The 15,214-nt window shown below is 43.5% G+C and overlaps 1 pseudogene; it reads right to left on the bottom strand.

Moving 5' to 3' along the window:
- Positions 1-349: 349 nt before the first annotated feature.
- On the bottom strand, positions 350-1,871 carry LOC131696391 (ral guanine nucleotide dissociation stimulator-like 1; annotated as a pseudogene).
- Positions 1,872-15,214: the final 13,343 nt, after the last annotated feature.

The following is a 15,214-nucleotide window of genomic DNA, read 5'->3' as shown; positions in this document are numbered from 1 at the left end:
CGCCATCCAGCCCGCGCTTTAGCATCGTATTTCAGATGACCTACGGTGTTCGCTCGTTGTTACGCAGCGTAATGCTTTTATACAGCACAATTCCATCCAGCTCGACATGCTCCGTTTCGTAGGTATCATTCATAATGTAAAAATCCGGTGAGCTCTTCTGCAGTGGCGAATCGTCCTTCGGCTGCCCGTTGATGATGGGGGCATCAAATCCGTTGTCGTGCCCCTTGGAGACCAAGTTTCCCGTAGTGTCTCGGTTTGATTGGGGCATTCGGATCCAAGCTGCTTCTATAGTCTATTCTGTTATCATTTATTGAATATGGTCCTCTAAAACTTAATACGTTTAATGCGGCTAAAAATGCATTCTTGTATAATCGACTCTCAAGATCCCTCGTTTAATACAACGCTGCGATAATATCAGTAAGTTCTTCAAAGAGACTTCTCGTTCAAATGTGGGGAAAATATTTCTGCTCGAATAAATATATTTACAATACAAATTTCCCCTCCTTTTCTAATCGTTCTCTATCGTCCACTATCCGTGTCCTTCTTTGGCCTCAGGATAAAGTTCAGATTGTAAGCCGTGTTGACCGCGTATTACACATTGGCGTTGTTCGGCAACAGCAGTTTCTTGTCTGGCAGAACCTGTTCCAGCGTATACTTATCGGGACCGCCATCCAGCCCGCGCTTTAGCATCGCATTTCAGATGACCTGCGGTGTTCGCTCGTTGTTACGCAGCGTAATGCTTTTATACAGCATAAGACAAATCAAGGTTAGTTTTCACAAATTGCATTTCTGACAACCAACTTACCTCTGATTGGACGCACTGCTGATATCATAGTAGAATTGAGAACCAGGACCACTACTCCTGTTGAATGCGATCGAGTCACTCTTTTTGTGTCTCTGGTGGCTAGGACATTTGGTCAGAGCATCCTCTAGCAGATGATATGTATCGGCAGCACCTTGTAGCAGTTTGATCTGTGCTGGCACCTCGAACTCCATCCGTCGCTTGTCGAAATTGATCAAGCCATCCTGTAGCGTACCAGGGATGGCAGCATGAATCATCGTTAGGTGTCAAGAATGTCCCCAGATAAGGTATGGGTCCGTGGCTAATTAACTTGTTCTGCTTCTGAAATACCTTCTGCAGATGCCGGTCGTTCTCGCCTACCGTTTCGGCAAACTTGGCAGTACCTTCCCGCACCTGCACTTCCTGTTGTGCCCACGTGTTATTGTTCTCGAGACAATATAGCCCAGGTTTTCGACAGTCGATTGACGGCATTCGATTGCAGCCCTGAGATGATCGCCTTTAAGGAGAAGTTTTTCAACAGTCGAAGCTCCTGTGCATTGTCAATTCAAGTGGAGAATGAGAAGGGATCGTTCCTAGTAAAAACTAGCTCGTTAGAATATAAATGTTAAAATATAGTTAGTCTTACCAGTTGTTCGAGACAAAGTGGATATCACCCGGAAGGATACCGCATTGAACGGTGGTGAGTACCGATTCGCACTCGTGCTTGTCCCTACTGGACCATATCGCTCCATTCGGGTCAGTTGTTCGGCAAAGTGCCTCACGGAGATATTGGGAAATCGGTACGAGTTCAGTAGATGCGAAGGTGGCCTCCAGAAGGCAGGTTGTAAACAGAGCCCTCAAAACTGGTCGGTCAGATCATGGTAATTACTGGACCATGGCAATGGCTACTGTACTGTACTGGTCTAGCCTATTTGTATACCTGGCCGAAGAGAAGTAATGATTGGAATGGGCTGGTTTTGACAAATATCAGTCGAACTCACCTGTGTCAAGCTTTAACGTGTATTTCTGAATTTGGTAACCGCTTTTATGTAAATGCCAGAAGCCTTTGCAAGTTTTCCGTGGAATCCATCCAGACAAAGAGTAGTTTGAAGAGATGTGGTATTTTTTAAAAATTCCAGATTTCCAAGAACCGTACGTATTGGACGCCACATTGTGTAGACGGCGAAAAAAAAACAAAACTTGGCAATAGATTTGGTCGATTTTTTAAGTGTCCCTCTGAGTGGGGCAAATCATTGCGCACCTTTCAATGTAATATTTTAAATTCTGACAGGTTATTTAATCAGGTGGAAAAAGAACGTCTTCACCTGGTTCCTTTGGTTTCGGTGTAGCCTAAGCTTTCAACTGTTGCGAAGCCTCGCCAAAATCCGTATATACCATCGCCATTCGTGGAACTTTGGGCAGCAAAATTTGACAATGTACTATGTACACAAATAATCACCTACCTCCTCAAAGCTGGAATAATCCCATACTTCAGCTGCAGATTAAAAATTCTTTTTTAGGAATATCTTTTCAATACTTACAATTACAATAAACGATTTTTTTTTGTGTTACCAAGTAGCAACAATGAAAAGTTTTTTTTTCCTTTGCTTTCGTCACTGTAACGTGACAGGCTAAGGCCAGGAGTGGCCCATCTCGCCTGACTGTTGTTACGGCAGTGTTGTCGGTTTTGTTTGTTTGCAATTAAATTTGAATTTTTGCTTCTGTTAGGAAGCGATGAATCTGTGTCATACTAGTTTCACATTCTTCTATGAGAATTTTTTCTAGAGGTTTGAAATATTCTAGAGCTGGATATTTGCTTCTGATGGTGTTGAATTTTGTGCAGTTGTACAGTATGTGTTTTATGTCTTCTACCTCGTCGCATATGTCACATCGATCTGTATCCTCCCATTTCCAATGGAATCTCCTATCTTTGGTGAGCATGTGTCCAGAACGTATTCTGCTTAGATGTTTAATCTCCCTTGCGTTCACTGCTAAGTGTTTGAACCATGTCGTCTTGAGTGGTTGCGGTTGTATGGTTTTATACCAGCGTCCCTTTTCTCGGCTCATTTCGCTGAACAGGCGCGACCAATCTTCCCAGGTTTCTTCCTTTGCTATTAACGTTGCATCTCCTACTGTCAGCGAGTTGGATAGCGTTTGTCTGCCGGTTGTAGCTTTCACTGCGGCTGTGTCCACTATCTCGTCACCGGTTATTCCACAGTGGCTTGGGATCCATTGTATCCTGAGTTGGTTTGCACCTTTTCGCTGGAACAGCTCGAAGATCTTCCAGGCGATGTAGTTGTTTCTGATTTCTTCTTTGTTTTGCAGTAATGTGCAAGCACTTGCTGAGTCCGTCAGGATTACTACCTTTGAATACGATTGATGTATGCTCCATTCGATTGCTGTTTGGATGGCCATTAGCGCCGCGTTTGTTATGGTGACTTTAGAACTGATTTTTTCTGTCTTCGTGGTGTTGGCGGTTTCATCGTAGAAGGCGATTGCTGTCCCGTTTCCTGTTTTGCTACCATCGGTGAATATTCTTACGTAATCCCGGTATTCCGTTTGCATGGTTTGTTGGAAAAGCTGCCTCCATTGCTCTTTTGGCACGTTTTCCTTTTTCCTTTGCTGTGTTGTCAGTGAGTGCCGGATTTTCGACTGCATGCTGACTTGTCCTTCCATCTTCGGTCTGAGTTTCCACGATACGTTTTCGCCTATCGGGTGAACCTGCAGGACCACACCAATGTCTTTGTCTGTGATTGTTGATAGGAAAGTGCCGCTTGTTTCCTCCCTTTCTATGGTGAGTTGTATGAACTTCGCTAATTGGTTCTGGTTGTATGTGCTTTTTACGAATTCGCGTTTGGCTAGGAACTCGATCCGTACCTTCATTGGAATTTGCCCCGTTTCCGATAGTATCACGTGTACAGGGGTGGTTTTCAGGAATCTCATCGCCGTCCTCAGAAAGCTGTTTTGAACCACCTGAACCTTTTGGAGATTCGTATCCGCAGCGCTACCGTATATCGTTGCTCCGTATTCTAGCCTGCTTCGTATTAGTGCGGTCCCTATTTTGATCAATGTTTCCGGGTTCGAGTAGCTTTGCCTTCCTGCTAGTACTTTCAGCAACGGCATCTTTCTGCTGGCTTTTTCACATAGGTCCTCAATGTGTTTTCGATGTCTGAACTCCCTGTCGATGGTGTAGCCTAAGTATTTGTGAGTATTTGCGATAGTGATCCTTTGGCCGTTGAGCTTGATTCTTAGATGTTCTGTATTTTTCCTAGTGAAAGGGACAACCGCGCTCTTCTGTGGATTGACGTTGAGCCCTATCGTTTCCAACTTCATCGCCAAGCTTCCTAATCGTCTGTTTGCCACACTCTCCGCCATCTCAAGTGATGGTGCCTTGATGATTAGCGCAAAATCGTCGACGAATTGTACCAGGATCCCGTCTTCTCCGTTTTCATCATGAAGACTTGTAGTATAGAGGTTAAAGAGGACTGGCGACAGCGGGCAACCCTGCGGCAACCCCTGATTGACTGTAGTCGAAATTTTTCCTTGTTCCGTGCTCAGGACCAGGATTCTCTCCTTCAGATAGCTGTATATCCATGAAATTAGTTTTCCAGGGATCCTTTGTTTCGCCATGGTGTTTAATAGCATTTCCGTTTTGACCGAGTCGAACGCCTTTGAGACATCTAAGAACACTACCAGACATTCGAGGTTTTGTTTCCTCGCTTCTGTGACTTCGTTTACCACGAAATTTATGCATGTGGCTGCCGAGCAGTTGCTTCTGAACCCGAACGTCGTTTCCGGCATCAGTTTGTTGATTTCTGCAACTGAGACTAGCCTGTCCTTCACTGCAGCGTTTATCAACTTCAGGTTGACGTTCATAAGAGCAATTGGCCTTTTTGAGCTCGGGAGAGAAGGGTCTGTTCCTGGTTTAGGGATCGGTTTGATTGTTGTTATTCTCCATCTCTCCAGAATCCTCTCCGATAAGAAAACCTGCGACAGCATTTCGACGACCTTCAACTGCAGGTCCATATTTAGGCCTTTGAGTATGTAGTACGACATTCCGTCTTCTCCAGGTGCCGAGTGGTCTTTCTTCTTTCTTAAACTCTTTAGAATCTCCATGTCTTTCAGCGTAGTCTCAAAATCTTCCAAACCCCTTTCCGTCTGAACGACTGGGCAGCTTAACGATACGAGTTTTCCTCCAAAATAGTGGTCCATGAATTGGGATCCCGCTTCCTGGCTCAGTGTTGTGGACTTTTTGCTTTCTCCTGTCAGTGATGAGTCTATTCCCTTTACTATGTTCCAGACTTGTTTCGGAGGCGTGCTCTCGTCAATTTTCTCCGAGAGTTCTTTTACGTATGCTCTTTTAATTCTCCTAAATTCCTTTTTGAAAACAGCTCGTTTTTTCTGGAGCTCCAGATAGTTTCCCTCCGTTTTATTTCTGTTGTATTTCCTCAGTGCCTCTCTCTTAATAGCGTAGAGTTTTGAGACCACCATCTTTTCAGATAGTTTCCTTTCTTGTTTTTAACCACGTAGGATGCCTTTTCTATCATCTCTTCGAAGATTTCCTTCGGGTCGTACAAGTATTATGGTCCGGGACTTTTATGGCTTTGGCTTCAATGCCTTGCTTTACTAGAATTCCAACTCCCCCGTAGCCGTTTTGTCTTCTTTTGGACACTAGTTCGAAATTTTTTAGCCTGAACGGCTCATCCTCCTTCAGCCAGATTTCTTGAAGCAGTGCGATTGCGATTTTGTTCTCCATTAAAAACGTGTACAATTCTTCTTTTGTTTCGGCAGGTCTTAAGCTTTGGATATTGTGCTGTAGAATTGCGATTTTATTGGCCATTTTTATTTCCCTGGTCTATTCTGTGTTCTCCTTGTCGAGATTCTGGATTGTGGTCGATTATAGTCAAACTAGGGCGACTGCGGTTCAAGATCCTTCTAGAGCGGAAGGAAATATACCCTCTGTTGGAAAAAATCCAATTCGATAAATACAATATGAAACTATTGGCACCAGTTTCGATATTGCAAACGATTTGCTTCGTTAAAGGAGTTCCCAAGGAATACGACGAAGAGGAAATTCAGAACAACCTAGCCGCAAGCGCACAGATCGTCAAGGTTGAGATAATCAAACGCCGGGCCCTGTCGGAAACAGGAGAACAGTTGATACCGACAAATAACATCAAGATCACAGTCAAAGGTGGAAAAGTTCCAGACTCCATTCGGTTGTACGACTGTCCACTGAGAGTGGAGCTGTATGTGTTTTCAGTGAAACAGTGCCAGAGCTGCTGGAGGTTGGGACACTCGCAGAAGGTCTACAGAGGAGGAAACAAATGCGAAAAATGCTCGGAGGACCATCCAAAAGAGACCCCTTGCAAGAAGAGCATCAACATAAACTGTGGCGGAAAACACCAATCCAACGACAGACAATGCAAGGAGCGCAAACGGAGGGAAAACATTCTCAGCACAATGAGAACGGAGAAGAAGACCTATGCCGAAGCAGAAACGTATTACCCGAAACTGACCAATGGATACTCTCTACTGGACAAAGAGTCAGAAGAGGAATTCCCTAGTATGGAAGATACCGAAGCGCAGGAAGCAAGGCAGGCAGCGAAGAGATCCGGTAACAGAACCCAGAGAGGAATAAAAGCAAACCGGAACACCAAGAACGACTGGGCTCACCTACCGGTAAACAAAGATGAGCAGGGATACAACACAATCGTGGTCGAAACCGTACTAGCAAGAGTGAGAGAATATCTAATCAGACAGCTAAGATTAAGAACGTGGCTTAAACCACTATTGGAGCTGAGGAACGAAATAGCCAGTCGAATACAGGGGGAAAGGAATTCCATAGATACAGACCAGCTCATCGTGTACATCTTCGGAGTATTTTGCCGATCGCGACCGGGTGGTTGGGTATCTTCTTCTCGAAGTCGAGAGGTTCGAGGAATGCCACGTCGGATAGTGTCTGCTGAATCGTCTTCCTGTCTTTAGTTCCTGCTGCTTCTTTCCGAACTGAGGTGTTGGTTGGTATCAGTTTACCCTTTACACCAGCCTTTTGGGAGGCACTGGCCGACCGTGTTGCTCGTGAATTCATTTTCGTTTTTATGTTTAGATCTGGGTTTTATTTATTTGCACTTATTCTTCTTAAAACTATAAACTTTTGATTTTCTTCTTCACTTTGTCCAAACTCGTTTTCTGCACATACTCTCCCTATTGGGTTTCGGATGACTTGTATTTATTTTTAGATCTGAGATTATATATTTACACTTATTCTACTTAATCTTCTTAAAACTATTTTTCATTCGATTTTCTTCTTCACTTTTCCAGATGTTTTTCTGCACATAACCTCTCTTCTGGGTTTCTGTTTCTATTCACTTTTTTTTCTAGGCACTAGTTTTTTGGCTTTCACTGGGTTTTTCCTCTCCAATTTAATAATTTTTCTGAGGCTTGGCTTTTTATCTCCTCAATCTGGATTCACTTTTTCCAAAGTTTTTTAGCAAGTTAGCACGTTTTTGACGATTAAAAACCACTTTGCAATAATTTTCACACCGGGCGAAAATGTCCAATGAAAAGTTTTGTAAATCATGACCTGAAAATAGAAACACGAAAACTGCACGAAAGCATTTGTCAACAAATGCAAACACTGGAAAAAATTCAGCTTTTAATTTTGAATGTGCGTTACATGCTTGCATCGCAAATGTATGCATTCATATCGCTACGTAAACGCAGCCTTAGAAAAATTAGCAGCAGTTTATCGTAACAGCTCTAGACAAGCAAGTTCCAATAGGGGGCCGGTGAAAAATAGATTGGGTTTTAATAGGTGTTATAATGGATCGCAGCCGGGAAGAGGATCGTTTGGTAGAAATGAACTAGGAACTCACCGAGGCGGTAACAACTTGAAAGCTACGGAGTGGAAAAGAAACTCTTATCGACCGCATGCGGATTTAGTGTGTGATTTCTGCGGTATAAGAGGTCACATTAAACGCAAATGTTTCAGACTGAGAAACCTAAGTCGAGACGCAGTTAATTTTACGGAAGAAGTGGACGTCAAGGAATACGGACAACACAGCCAGGACCTTTGTGAACAAATGCAGAGTTTAAGGACGGATGAGGATGATAATGACAATTCAGGGGAATTGCAATGTATGATGATGTCTTGTATTAACAAAATTAGCGATGCCAGTTTTGTGGAGGTTGAAATTGAAGGAAAACTAATTCAAATAGAGATTGATTGTGGGTTGTCCGTTACGATGATGGGTAGAAATCAATATTATACTCAATTTAGAAAACCTTTAAGCTTAAGTAATAAAAAATTGATTGTAGTGAATGGTTCGAAGCTTAATATTGAGGGTGAAATAAATGTAGACTCGGTCGGAGTACAAGAAATAACGCAGGAAAAACTCTTCAAATCGGTTTATTCTGTAAATTTATGAAACGGTGAATAAAGTGTACTGTGTGAGTATGTTGCTTGAATACAACTGCCTGCGTAGAAGCAGAAAATACACGGTAAAAGTTTTTTTTTCTATTTGAGAAGACCGAGGGGTAACCCGTTTGTCCCACACGGCCTTTCCTGACTTCACTCACGACCCGGAAGTGACCAAGGCTTCAAGGAGTCTCCAGCGGTGCACGTTTTCTTGGGGCCTTCCGTTTCATCGTCGAGTTTCCGAACTTCGTACATTTACTATCTCGTACGGGCCAAAATACCTTTTTTTCACCTTTTGTCCGACTCCGAACTGGGTCCTAGGGATGGCTACGATGTCACCCATTCTGTACCCCTTTGGTGGCTTACGACGTAAATTGTAATATTTTCGATTTTCTTGCTGGATTCTCTAGATGCCTTCGTGCGCCATCTGCCGCAATTCAGATCTTTCGTTTTCGAACTGCTCTTGCATCTGAAGAATTTCGTCCTCCTTCGTCCGCATTTTCACTCCAAGCATCAACTGGAACAGGGTATTGCTCGCTGCCAGCTGTTGTTCAGGCATTTCTGGACAGGAACGACATGCTTGAACCATTCATCAGGTTTCGTCACAGACAGTTTGGTTAACATCGGAATTATGACTCTATGCACCCTCTCAACATGACCATTTCCTCGAGGAACACCGGTTATGATCGTAGGCAGTTCCATTCCTTCCTCATCACAAAACTTCTTGAAATGTGTCGAAGTAAATGCGGATCCACGGTCACAGATAATTCGCCTTGGGTTACCAAAAATATCGTTTATAATGTGAAGTTTCTTTACGACTTCCTCGGCGGACGTCGATTTTGTGACGAACAACCAGACAAATTTTGAGAAAGCGTCGATCACAGTCAGAATGTAATTATACGACTTCCTGGTGGACGGCATTGGTCCAAAATGATCAACATGCAGAGTATCCATCGGTACGTCGCCTTTAGGTATAGGTTGTAGCTCAACTTCTGGTTTACCTCTCTTCTTTTCGCCAACAATACAGGGAATACACGTTGCGATACACCGTTGGATCTACTCGTCTATCCCTGGTAAACGCCATGCAGTCAGTTACTATCTTGAACTTTTGGCCTAGCAAATAACAGCGGAACTTTTTTACAGATTCGATCACTGCCAATGCTTCCAAATCATACGAGTGGTAATTTTGTTCAGCAGGATTTGTTAAACGACTGTAATAGTAGCATGGGTGAAACTTACCATCATCGACGGAATGCTGCATAAGAATACCTGCCAGAGCCATCTTACAGGCGTCCGTATGAACCGCCGTTTGTGCACCCAGTCGAAAGATCCGTAGAACTGGATAACTAGCAAGGATATTCTTAATCTGGTGAAAGGACGTCACGGCTTTCTCGTCAAAATTATACACGCTTTCTCTTTTCAACAAGTTGGACAGTGGACGAGCGATATCAGCGAAGAACGGAATGAATTTTCTAAAGTAGCTCGCCAACCCGTAGAAACGTTGCAGTTGCTTGACAGTTGTCGGTTGAGGAAATTGTTTCACCTTCTCTATTTTCCCTGGCGCAGGTTCCACTCGTCCATCGTAGACGGTATAGCCGATGTATTCAACACGCCGTTGGAGAAACACACATTTCTTCCAGTTATACATTAATCCGCCGGCTTCAGCAACACTAACCATTTTCTTCAATAGCTCGAGTCCTTCTTCCTTCGTCTTGGAGGGTATAATCACATCGTCCACGAAAACTACTATCGTGCCGTCACTTATCAAATCTTTAAACACTTCACTGATGAATCTTTCGAACGCACTGCCGCTGGTGCACAAGCCGAATGGGGCACGAAAAAATTCGTATTGCCCTTCACTAGTGACGAATGCAGTAAACTTTCTGCTACCTTCCTCCACGGCACGTGAAAATAGGAGTTTTTCAAGTTCAGCTTCGTATACACTCGTGCATTGCATAGCTGGTCTATTTGCTCTTCTACGTTTGGCATCGGAAAATTATCACGGATCACTTTTTTGTTTACTTCGCGAAAGTCAACACAAACGAACGTGAGCCGTCCTTTTTTGGCACCACTACCACTGCGCTGGAATATTCGCTGTCAGATGATTGGATGATGCCGTTGTCGAGCCATTCATTGATTTGATTTCGCACAACCTCTTTTTCCAACAGGGCCAAACGCCGGGGATTTTCACGCGCGACTTCATTATCTGTTAATTTAATCACCAGCGGGGTTTTCGCGGTAACACTGGTTTCCGGCTTGTACTGCTCGATGATTTCCATTACACGATACTGATACGGTACCGTTAGTTTACCCACATCGAATTCTTCAATCCGTCGGATCCACTTTAAGTCATCTTCTTCCACATTTGTGATTTGATACCTTTGAAGGCGTACACCATCTGGAGTGATCGAGTAGTTTACACCATCGAGAAAGTCCATACTGATTAACAATTGCATATCGATTGCATTTCGCGGCTCAACATAGAAACGAATGGAAAAGATTTCATCTTCGATTTTCGCGTTCAATATTACTTCTCCACAAACGGTTTCCGCTTTGCCAACATATCCGCGAACTTTAATGTCGGATCTCTCCATATTGACTCCATTCTTCTCAATATCAAGCCACAAATCCCTTCGCATCAATGAGATATCACTTCCCGCATCAATAATAGCATATAACTCGCGACCGTTTATCTTCACACTGACGCCCGACTGTGATTTGTTCACTTCTTCGATTGTGTTTACTTTAGCACTCTTTTTCTTCGCACGACGCTCTTCACCTTTTTTTGCTACATTCTTTCGACAGATGGCCGAAACCGTTACAAGAGAAACACTTTGGGCCTTCGCCTTTTTGTGGACAATCGCTGGCAACATGTGTAGGGTCGCCACAGTTGAAACAATGTCGTTTTCCGTCGGCTTTCTCTCTCGGCTTTTTCTCGTCAGCTTTTTCGCGTGGATTTCGTTTCTGCGCTGAGCGGTCATCGGACCGAGATTTCTTATTGGATTTTGCCTGTGCTTTTTCGAACGTAAACAACTTTTCCTTTAGTTGTTTGATGGAATGAGCTTCGGACAACATCGAACGGTGGTATTCTTCGTTCGTAACGCCGTCGACGATATATTCGCAGATGCTCGGCTCGTCGAGATCAATAGCTAGAGCAGTGCGCTGCATCTCGTAAATGTAATCTCTTATTTGCTCGTTTGTTTTTCGTTTTCTTGCTGCCAACTGCCGATGAACGTCACACGCTCTCACGAGAGGGGCAAACTCGGCAATTAGAGCTTTTTTTTTTTTCAATTTGGAGAATGTTCCCACATTACGCTGTGTGAACACAAATCGTGTTGCTGTTCCCGTTAACTTCTTTCGTAGCATGATTAACTTTTGTTCGTCGCTTTAATAGGCAGACGCTGACATTTCCTCAAATTGGCGGATTCATATTTTTACGTCTTTGGCACCAAACTCAACGTCACGGAAAGAATACGGTTGGGGCACTTTGATCAATTTCTTCCTATTCTTTGGTGTTGAGTGCAAAGCTGTGTAGAAATCTTTGCTATCATCGTTACTACTAGTCATTTCATCATTTTCGTCATCGTTAAGGTGGTCGTCCGTATCGTTGGATGAATCACCCAAACTGCCGTCGTCGTCAGCAGTATCATCGTTCTCATCGTTGGTGTCATTATACTCGTTCGAGTTTCCAACATCGTCGTTATTGGGATCATTTTCACCGTCACCATGGCTACCGTCACACACCTCGTCGTTGATGCCTTGACGGTCATCGTTTGTAGCTGTGTTGGTATTATGAGCAACGATCCGCTTCGCCATCTCTACCTTGCTGCCGCTCACCGCAAGGCCTCGTTTTTTACACTCCTGCTCCAGCCCGACTTTCGTAAATGTGGCACACAAGTTTACCACCGGATCAGCCATATTGATTTTTCAGATCAACTTTTTTCTCGACGTTTAATCTCCGATTTGACTATTTTTTGCGAAAATTTCACAGGAACTCCATCCGGGTTGAGCCCCCATGTAGTAAGACTCGGTCAGAGTAAAAGAAATAACACAGGAAAAACTCTTCAAATCGGTTTATTCTGTAAATTTATGGAACGGTGAATATAGTGTACTGTGTGAGTATGTGGCTTGAATACAACTGCCTGCGTAGAAGCAGAAAATACACGGTAAAAGTTTTTTTTCTATTTGAGAGGACCGAGGGATAACCCATTTGTCCCACATAAATGTGGTAGTGAACCATAGAGGCAAAATAGCAAATTTACAGTTATTGGTGATACGATGCAATTATGTTTTTGTGCCATTATTAGGGAGAACTTGGTTAGACGTATTCTACCCCAACTGGAAAAATTATTTTACTGATTCATTCACTATAAACAATTTGGTTGATCTACAAAGCGGTGCCTTGGTATAAAATGTTAAGAAAAAAATTTCAAAAGTATTCACCAAAGATTTTTCAACTCCCATTAATAATTTTGAGGCCGAATTAGTTCTTAAAGAAGGTCCTCCTATTTTTAAAAAAGCGTACGACGTCCCTTATAGGTTAAGGGAAAAGGTTTTGGACTACTTGACTAAATTAGAAAACGAAAAAGTCATCACACCTATAAAGACTAGCGAATGGGCTTCACCGGTTGTAATAGTTATCAAGAAAAATAATGCCATTCGTCTAGTGATTGACTGCAAAGTTTCAATTATTTAAAGGATTGTATCAAATACGTATCCGTTACCTGTTCCTCAGGACATTTTTGCAAAATTGGCTGGTTGTCGAATATTTTGTGCATTAGACCTGGAGGGGGCATATACCCAGTTGTCATTAACGGATAGATCAAAAGGGTTCATGGTTATAAACACCATTAAGGGATTATATGTATACAGCCGATTGCCGCAAGGGGCCTCTTCAAGTGCTTCGATATTACAACAGGTAATGGATCAGGTAATAAATGGTATTGAATTTTTTTTTATATAACTAAGTTTATTTAGGCCCAAATACGGTAGCTTTAACGAGGCCGATAATTCATTTTTTAAGGTACATCGCACGTGTTAGTGGGGGGAAGAGAAAGCCGTATTTAGGGGCGGCTTGCTCCCCTCTTATGTTAGTGAAGGAAAAAGGTAGGAAGTGGGATACATATTGTAAAATTGACATTCTCGGTGGCTGGTTGATGATTGTGGGGGATATGCACACTTTATTGTAGTGGTTTCCATCCTGTAATCGCAGGGGCGAGGGGAGGGTCGATATTTCGGATGATTATTGGCACTCCGATGCTGTCATGATGTACTTGTGACATGTGTCATGATGTTCTGGATGGACGGTTATCAAGAAAGGTATGCATCGTAGACTCGTGAAGCAATGCCATATTGTAGATACAGGGAGAGGTTGACGAGGTTCTACTGTGAATGATAGGGGAAATTTATTAAACTTGGACATCAATAGTTTTCAAAAAGGAGTAGATAAGAAAAATGTAGGGGTGGTCACGGCTTGCCAGGACGTCCCGGACTGGTACATAGGGTGATCTACCTCGGGCCCGAAGGGAATCTATTAGTTGGAACCTGGCAACACGGTACTCTGCGCACAACCAAACAACATGCTCGATGTCGTGATAGCCATTCTCACAAACACAATGATTACTGTCAGCAAGCCCTATACGACGGAGATGCGCATCAAACGAGTAATGGTTGGACATGAGCCTTGACATAGTACGAATAAAGTCTCGGTTCATATCCAAGCCCTTAAACCAAGCATTCGTTGATACCTTCGGGATAATAGAATGTAGCCACCGTCCCAGATGCCCGTTGCTCCATGAAGTTCAGGTGAGTTTTGATTAGGTCTTTTCCTAGAGTTTCCAAGCAGAGCCAAAGAATGCCCCTCGCAAGTGTCGTTAGAGGCGATATCGTCAGTTGGCAAGAGAACGAATGGGTTTTCGGAGATAAGTGGAACAGCTCTTTTGAGCATTTCTGCGTAAGATCGTCTGGAGCGATCTTTGGCGGATCGCTTCAGTTTATCCGCGCGAAGTTTGTACGTTGGGCATGTCAAAAGTGCATGCGGATTCTCCCCACAGTAAACACACTTCTCAGCGGGCCTACTGCAAGTATCATCCGCATGGCGTTCCCCACATTTACCGCACCGTTGCTTATTGCTACGGTAGGTGGCCGTGTGACCTAGCTGCTTGCAATTGGAACAATTCATGACCCGCGGTACAAACAGTCGCACAGGTAGACGAGCTTCTCCCCTTTCAACGCAGCTCGAAAGTGCAGATCCGGCGAAAGTTATGCGAAACGAGTCTGATGGATAGTAATACCAACTTCGATGGACTTTGAGTGCAATTGCTTGCACTCCCAAATCTTAACTGATTGAAGATTAGTGTCCTTAAAGCGGCCAACCCCATCATTCATCAGATCATCGACAGTTAGACCCGCATCACTTACCACACCATCGATCTCCACATCACGAGAAGGAATGTAGACGCGATACTCTAGCATAAAGAGGTTATTGCTAACGATACCATTGGCCTGTTTCAAGTCAGTAACGACCACGCGCAGTTTATCTGACTGAACCTTTTTAATCTCGGTTACGGCCGAGTAACATTTTGTCAGCTCCCGTGCACCAGTTATGCTGTTTAACGGTTTATTTTTGGGCCGAAAGTATACCACCCAAGAACCAGCGAATAAATCCTGGTAAACCTTGACTCGGGGGGGGGGGGGGTTTCTGTGAGACATTGGGGGAAAGTGGGGTAAGTGGATCGCCCATAACATCATCTGTCTCCGAATCAGATACACGTTCCTCTTCCCCATAATATTCGTCTTCGGAGGGTGATCCTTCTGATTGTTCCATATTGTTGCGGGAGCAACACGCTCGACCGCACTATTTAACTTAAATCAAAATAAAAAAAATCAAAAACAATAATGAAAAAATCGATAAGAAAAGTAAAAAACGAAACACTTCACCAGTTGGTTCCTGACGAGCTGGTAGGTGAATTGATCCTTCGTTTCTTTTGTCCGTCACCCGCGTGACCTTCACA

The sequence above is a fragment of the Topomyia yanbarensis genome, chromosome 1 (genome assembly GCF_030247195.1).
Source record: "Topomyia yanbarensis strain Yona2022 chromosome 1, ASM3024719v1, whole genome shotgun sequence".
Taxonomy (NCBI): domain Eukaryota; kingdom Metazoa; phylum Arthropoda; class Insecta; order Diptera; family Culicidae; genus Topomyia; species Topomyia yanbarensis.
The sequence above is the reverse complement of the archived record's forward strand: the minus strand, read 5'-3'. Positions and strand labels throughout refer to the sequence as shown.